We start from the raw sequence: 8,329 nt of genomic DNA, 5'->3' as shown, positions 1-8,329 counted from the left end.
AAATGCTAATCATGTATTTTTATTTTATTTGTTTTATTCAGTTCATGTTTATTTATTCCAAGTAAAAAAACTTAATTATTTTATTTTATTTGTATTTTTTAATTAGATTTCGTTGTATATTTTCTGTGTCGTAAAGGTTTTAGTAATTTTGGTTGTGATGTATTTTTCTTTATGTTAGTTCAAAAAATGATATAGGTTTTAATAATTGTATTTATTAGTTTTAATTTACCCTAACCCTAAACAAAAGTATCTTTTTTTTTTTGTTATAGCTCAGTGAACTATAAAAATCCTGCAACAAATGCATAAGATTAGTCAAAAAAACTATTTTTTTTTATTAGTAAGTTACTTCTGTTTATTTTTTTATGTTTAGTTTTATTAAATGTATTTCATGTAAATTCTAACTGCTTTTTAATACAAAAACATTTTAAAAAAATATCTCAAAGCATTTATCTCAAATTTAAATAATATCAAAATGGAAACATGCTATCAAAACGATTTCAGAAAAATACAATCGTTATAATAGTTTGAGAGGATTCAACCGTTGTCAGAGACTGACAGTGTCTTTAGTGCTGGTCCATGGAGCGATCGAGCCCTCCTCTTCCTCTTCTCTCCCTCCCTCCTCTTCCCCACTCGGCCTTTCTTCTTCCTCTTGCCGACTGGTCTTCAGCGTGCTCTCCTTGTACCGTCTGGGACTTGTTGGTTCCTGCGGGAGGTTGGTTCCCTCCTCGTCCTCCAGACGGAAGCTGATCGGCAGGTTCTTGGTGCCTCCAGCTGGTTTGGGGTGGGCGGTTCCCATTCCTATGGACACGCCCACTCCCATTGGAATGGCAAACCGTGAGGCCTCCGCCACCCTCCGCTGCTGGCCACCGCCTCTCTGGGCTGCGGGACGTCCCGGATCTCGGCCGTGTGAACTACATGCAGCAGCTCCTGGAGCCACAAAGCGCCTCTTGAAGTCCTGCCGCGTTCGGCCCTTATCATGCATCAGCTGAGCGTGAGTCACCGAACGCCTCCTGAAACACGAATTGCATTTGACAACTCAAACACACACAGCTCCATACAAGGAAAAAACAATAAACACAATAAACACAATAACATAAACACAAGCTTTGCTTCTTGATTGATTTCACCCTCAGTTTTAAATTGCAATGCCCACTTTTTCACAATCCAATCAACTCTCATTAAATAAAACCCAGTTTCTCTTACAGGTAATTATATATGATATAAAATAAAAGTAATAAAATATGATAATAAAATAACATATATATACATATGAATAAAAAACATTCCAGTTCACAAAAAAAAATATATATATATCTATATCTATATATATATAATATATATATATATATATAATATATATATATATATATAATATTTATATATATATATATATATATTTTTTTTTATATTATATATATATATATATAATATTTATTTTATATATATATATATATTATATATATATATATATATATATATATATATATATATATATATATTATATATTATAAAATATAATAATAAAAAGTAAATATATATATATAAAATTTATTAAAATAAATATATAAAATACATGTTAGTTGATTTAAAAAGTAAATAAAAAATAGAATAAAATGTTAAATAAAGGGAGAAAATATAATATATATATATATATATATATTTATATATATATATATATACAAACACACATATGCATATACGTTTACATATTGCATATAAGTTTATTTTCCAAATTAAAATGGAAATTCTTTATTCTGTAATGCATAAGATTTAGTGCCTAACAATTAAAGAAAATTGAACAGGAAAGGAGGAAAATACATTTAAATAGACATATTTCACTGAACCAGTTCTTAATAGCTTGTAAAATTTTGTTTATCAAAAGTACATTTATCGTTCTTTTTACTGTAAACTGATCAGGGTCACAGTAATAAAGTGGTTTCACGCAGTCAGTCCTGGAACTCGCTGAACTTCACTGCGTTTGAACCCGTGACCTCAGCATCACTAACCGAGGTTGTGTGTAAGTCACAGTTGCCTCACATCAATGAGCGTGTCTCTTCTATAATTTATTCTGTTTGCTGCAATCTTATTGGCTCTACAACACACACCACACACAGTGCCTTTAACTTAAATCCAGTCCGTGGCCCCTGTTCAGTGTGTTTTTAGTGAAATCCAGGGGGTTTGAGAAGGTCTGGCCCTCATCCAACACCTCTCTGGTGCCCGTTTCCAGACCCTGCATCAAACCCAAACAAACCAGCAGGAGTGCTGATGTGAAGCTCCTCCACTTTTAAACATACTACATCAAACCTGACACGATCCGAAAGCAGCAACAGCCAATAATCACAGGTCGAGCGGATGAAACGAAGCACTCAAATTAATGGGTGCCATTGTGTCTCGGCTTTAAGGTCCGTCCCGTCAGCCGCACGGCTCTCTGCTACCGTGTGCACTTCTGAGTGCTCGGCTCCGTCCAAATGTCTTGAAACAATTACACATATCTCACAGCCAAAGTAAAGCATAATTCAGTGCTGGTTGAATATGGCTCGGGTTCAAGCGCACGGCGTGAACACAAGGGGGCAGCAGAGAGCATCAAAACCCTGGTCACACCAGGACACACTTAACACAGCAAACTGTGAACAGCATCATTCATATGTAGATTATACTAAAGATTTTCCCTTTGGAACGATGACTATGGCTGCAATAACTAATACTAATAATACTATTTTGAGCGGAGCATCATGTGATTGTGTGTCTGTGTTCTTCTCACAGATAGATGATGCTCTGTTCTTCATCTTCTGGAGCATCTGAAGCGCCACACACAAACAGCCCTTGTTTCCAAGCTGGTTAAACCGATCCGTGAGATCGTGGCTTGCCAGGCCATGGAACGATGAGTTTTCCTTTCTTTGGAAAGTGTCTTTATTCCTCTCCGGTGGCTCCTAAATAACACTGTGCCTCCTGGCAGCTCGTGTTCTCCTCTCCTCTGTCACCTCGTATTATTTTCTTAATGTACCGGGACAGATTTACGAGCGAGGAACGTCTTGAGAGAGCAAACCTTTCCCATGAATGCCCAAACGCCAGATTCTGAGCGTCTGCAGGCAATGAGGAGAAATCTATCTATCTATCGAATTATGTTTGTCAAACAGGTTTTGGTGAATGCACAAAAGCTCTTTTGTTTTCGCTTGCGCTCGTTTCAGTTGACGATGAAGCGGGAGAGAAACTCGCAGCGTGGCATCCTTCCAGCTGTTTCTTTTTAGCATACCTGAAGATAATTGCTGCTTTGTGCTGCTTTAATTAAAACAACAGGCCGAGAGAGAGAGAGAGAGAGCTCATCTGCGATGCATGCGGTCTGAAAGATCTCCGGCTCCGTGTGTTTCATCTTCACAGACTCGGCTGGCTCGGGTTCAACTCAAACTCCAGTAGGAGGCATTGTCCTGGACTTGTCAGCATCAGCTAGTTATAAAGGGTGAACGCCCTTTGTGATGTGCCGTGCGATCAAAGCGCTAAAGAGAGCGCTGCTGAAAGAGGAACTTGTGTTGTTTGGCCACCGGCTGGATTTATACAATACTCTGCCCTTCGAACAAAGTGCAGCTCATCCTAGGAGAGGTTTAATCAGGCCAAAAACTCATCAAATCTCACAGAACTTGAGGCTTGACCCTGTTACGCTCACTAACTCATTCACATTTACCTGCTTGAGGATTAGAAATCATCTTGTGTTTTTAAACCTGGTGTATTTTTGATGAATTACAGTAGCAATCACACACTTCATCTCATTTTATACAGCAGCTGTTGAATGATGTGAATAATAGTTTTAATGTCTAATTCATCGTCTATTTAATGGTGTGTGGCTGCCCTTTAAAATCTTCTTATTATTTAAAACAACTTACTATGTACTAATATAAATATACATTTATCTAGATGAATAAATAAAGACAAACAACAGACTATGGACGTTGCATTGCAATGCAGAATTTGCTTTCTTCTTGAATATTTTTACGTGCACAAAGTTACCGTTTCTAATGCAAATGCACAAAAACATGCTATAATGTGCACAACACATGACAGTTTCTCAAATCAGCCTACAAGATCAAAACCAAAGTGCAGGTTGCATTTATATAACTATTTAATTTTATTTATATTTTAATTTTAATTTATTCATTTTACCTAATGCTTTTAATGCACATTTAAATCAGTGACATTGCATCGTATTATTAAAACATTTTTATTTTTATGTGTATATAGCAAATGTTTCGGAAGGAAACCCAAAAAAGATGCTTTGACGTCCCAGTCATTGCATTAGTGTCTCAAATCACCCTAGAGGTCTAAAAGAGTTTATTGCATTTATATAAAGCAACTAATTTAACTCCAAATAGAAGCTTTTTTGGATTTGCATTTTAATGCATTCATTTTAGCTGATGCAGATATTATTTTTGCATGTATATAATGTTTTTAAAGTAAACCCACCCAAGCATGCACAAAACGTTACAGTCCTTGCATGTGGATCAAAGCAAAGTGTGTGTGTCTCTGGCACAGTCTGCACAAGAACCAGCAGACGACGGGCGAACGATGTCTCACAGACCCACACGCTCACATCATTAAAAGCTGATATGAAGTTAGGGAGGTCCTGGCAGGCGAATGCGGATCGCTGACAGCGGGGGGAGCGCGGCTTTCCAAAGCTCTGTGGAAGCATGTTTTGCATTCTGGGCCCTGCTGAGGGGTTCACAGGACATAAAAGCGCGTTTGCTCGGCTCTGCATAATATACTCCAGTGGGAGAGGCCCGTTTGACTTGGACTGCATCAGCAATCTCTCTCTCTCGCTCTACGCCTCCATCGAGCGCCTCGCTATCAGAGGACAGCGTCTGTCACAAAAGCATGTCTGTGTGTGCAGCAGGTGGCTCCCAGGAGCCCCGCGTCCCGCTCGCCCTCGACCCCTGAGCAAACACGCAGGTGGGCGCACACTATCAAAACACCTCCCGGCACGATCGACAAACCTGAGCATTTTCCAGCCAAACGCAAACACACAACAACAATCACTAGATCTATACATTCGCTTCAGAACATGCAATGCAATGCAATTTCTCCGTTGGCATGAAAAGAGTCCATCCTGTGAGAATCTGGTCTCTAGATGAGCTTAAATAAGTTACATTTCTACCCGATTCATGAAAAAAATCAGACGTTTGATCACGTCGCGCTATTATTGAATATTGAAGTGAACTGAATCAACTAAACTGAATTGAATAACTATACTATAATAATTGTACAACATTGATGCAGATTTTTTAACGCTGGACTTCATTAAGCTGAATTATGCCTTTGTTTGTTTCATTAGTGATCAATTATGCTACATTGACACTGTTATTGAACTTAATTAAACTAGCATTGAAACTACTGAATAATGAAACTATTGTTTTCTGAAATTGAATTTATTTCATGCAAGACTAACACTGTTATTGAACCGTATTGAATCAACACTTTTATATAAACTGAGAATTAATTGAATTAATGACCCTGAACTGGGTTGAATAATGACCCTGAGCGATTTTAAAGCGAATTTTAATTTACTAAACTGAATCAATTATTGAACTAATCTGAATCAACATTGAACTAAAGTTGAATAAGTGACACTATTGTCTTAGAATCCGAATTTGTTTCATAACTGATTGATTTGGGAACATAAGCAGATATTTTCCTGCTTATTCCTGCAAAGCTGCTTTGAAACAGTATTGCATAAAATGCCATGTAAGTAAAAGACTTCTCTTCAAAAAGACACATGTCACTCAGAGTTCGAGGTCTGTTCAAATCACTAACTCTAAGAGCAACAGGAACATTTATGTTTTAGAAAATCATGTTGGTGGTTAAAAGCCCCCAAAAATGAGCACAGACACTTACATTCGGCTGCTGAGGGCATCGACGGGCCTTCCGTGGTGAGGAACAGGAGAACACAGTAAGAAGAGAGCAAAGAACCACCGCTGCAGAACCCTTCTAGAGCACAACGTCCTCATCCTCGCTGGACCTGAGACACACACACACACACACACATTACACACATCTGTTATGTGCCATTTAACTCACTCTTGTGATGATATAGGTGAAATTGTTCAATCATACAGTGCAGACTATAAATGACTAAACACACTTAGAAATAAAGGTTTCTGTTACAGAAGAACCATTTCTGTCTGAATCTTTCCGTGAACCGTCTGGCGCTCCTCACATGGCGTTCAAAAATGATAGTTTCTTTATTACTTTTTGAGCAGTAAGACCCGAAAAGTAAAGTTCCGACATAAACAGTCGTAAATCTTACGCTTGGTGTGTTTTTAATGAAGACACTTGGCAGTTATTGCTAAGGTGGAAAAAGTTTTAAAAAAAAAATGAAAAAAAGTTATAGCTGCTCATTATAAAAAACTTATAAAAATACTATTTTCAAAATTAATTTGAATTATGTATTTCCCAAAAATGGTGAGAAAATCAAAGCCATGAATCTAAACAAGTTGTGTTCCGCATTTAAAATTGATATCCTAAAAAATGAGCTTTCAGTGAGATATATCTCGGGGCGCAGTACCAAACGATTCCACTAGGTGAAATTCGTTTAATTTCCAGTGCGGACCTTTTTGACTCCGAGGTGGACCATTTAACCTTTTTCGAATCATGTATATGACTTTTGTGTACTTGTTCTCATAGCAAGTGCCAAAAACCAAGATAGCAAACTTTTTTTTTTTTTTTAAGCATAAAAACTTTTGGTCAAAAAATTACTAAAGAGAACCAGAGGGTATAAAAAACAACTTTTTTCTTCTATAAAGAACATGAATGCTCTCCATGGACCCATCAATGCCAATAAAGAAGCTTTATTTGTAGGAGCGTTTTTTCCCACCCTATGCTGAAGAAGAACTTAAACCAGTTCAACATGTTGGAGAGAAAAGCCGAATTCCAGTAAGTCCTCTGAGCCACAACAAAAGCCCATGATGAGCAACAGGAGAGAAACATACTCACTCACAATGATGCCTGTGTCTCCGTCTCTTCTGTCCCGTCAGACAGAGTGCAAAGTTCTCCTCAAAGTTTCCAGGCTGCGATCAAACACAAACAAACAAATCAATGAGTCCAGGTGAACGCGTGCTCCAGCATTACGTCCTGCACTTTCTCTGAGATGATCTCGTCTGGAGTAAGCAGACCACAGCAAACGGGAATCCAGCGTGAGGTGGACGAGTGTGTGTTTCCAGGTGGTCTGTCCCACACTGACTGACTCCGCTCTGTTATAGAGGAGTCAGATGAACCCACCAACACTGTGATGGGAAAGTTTCAGAACTGTCTATGCAGGTTGAGAGAGAAAGAGAGAGAGGGAGGAGAGAGAGGAGAGGTAAAACAGCCAGTGGGAGGAGAGGGGAGTCCTAACAAAGACTCAGCCCGTATATAAGGAGTCAACTCTTCTGTTTACACGAGAGAGACAGGAAAGATTTCTGGAGAAACCAGGCCATTTTCTCAGAACAGAATCCAAATCACATGCACTTACTTCAGTCATAAGTTCTCATCAATAGATAAAGCAACAGGCAGTTATTTTCTAAATCAAAAAAGATTTGCAGATGTTATTCGTAAAGTATGTTTTACTTCATAAACGCCAGCATAATCTAAAACGACTTTTGGGTTGATGGATGAATCCTGAAGGTTCATGCCGCAGTGGAGACTGGAGGAATGATGATGAAAATTCAACTTTGATCACAGGAATAAATTACATCTTAGAATATTTTGACATAGAAAGCAGCTATTTTAAATTGTAATAATTTTTCACAATTTTACTGTTTTTACTGTATTTTGATCAAATAAACACACCCTTGTTTTGAAGGAAAAAAGGTTCTTGTTTCAAACCTATATCCACTAGAAATCACTATTGAGCAATGTATATATATATATATATATATATATTATTTTTTAAATAAAAGCAAAATATTGTTGCAGTATTATACTTTTTCAGTCTAACAACTGCAAAATTTCAGTGTTACTTATTGGTTAAATTTACTAGCAAATTTCTGAGTGAAAATTTTTCACAGAAATCCTGCACCAAAACTTTTTTTCAGTTTAGTTCGAATCTTTAGTCTACTGATAAACAATTACGCAATAACTCTAGGTTTGTGATCTCCTTTGTGCTTTTTTCCTGAGTCAGCTGACATTTCATGTGAAGTCGTGTGTGCTGTAAATCTCCTCAGGTGATGTAGTTTGACATCTGGTGCAGGTGTGTGTGTGTGTGTGTGTGTGTGTTGAACACTAACTGAAGGCTATCGTTGGCCTTTTAGTGCCAGATTTCAGAAACACGTGTCTTGTAGGGAAAGACATTTTCCGCACTCCCTGA

At 37.6% G+C, this 8,329-nt stretch overlaps 1 pseudogene; it reads right to left on the bottom strand.

The window, feature by feature from the left end:
• Positions 1-534: 534 nt before the first annotated feature.
• LOC113076915 (parathyroid hormone-related protein-like) lies at positions 535-7,825 on the bottom strand (annotated as a pseudogene).
• Positions 7,826-8,329: the final 504 nt, after the last annotated feature.

The sequence above is a fragment of the Carassius auratus genome, unplaced genomic scaffold (genome assembly GCF_003368295.1).
Source record: "Carassius auratus strain Wakin unplaced genomic scaffold, ASM336829v1 scaf_tig00021450, whole genome shotgun sequence".
NCBI classification, from domain to species: Eukaryota; Metazoa; Chordata; class Actinopteri; order Cypriniformes; family Cyprinidae; genus Carassius; species Carassius auratus.
This window is presented reverse-complemented; position numbering and strand designations above follow the sequence as displayed.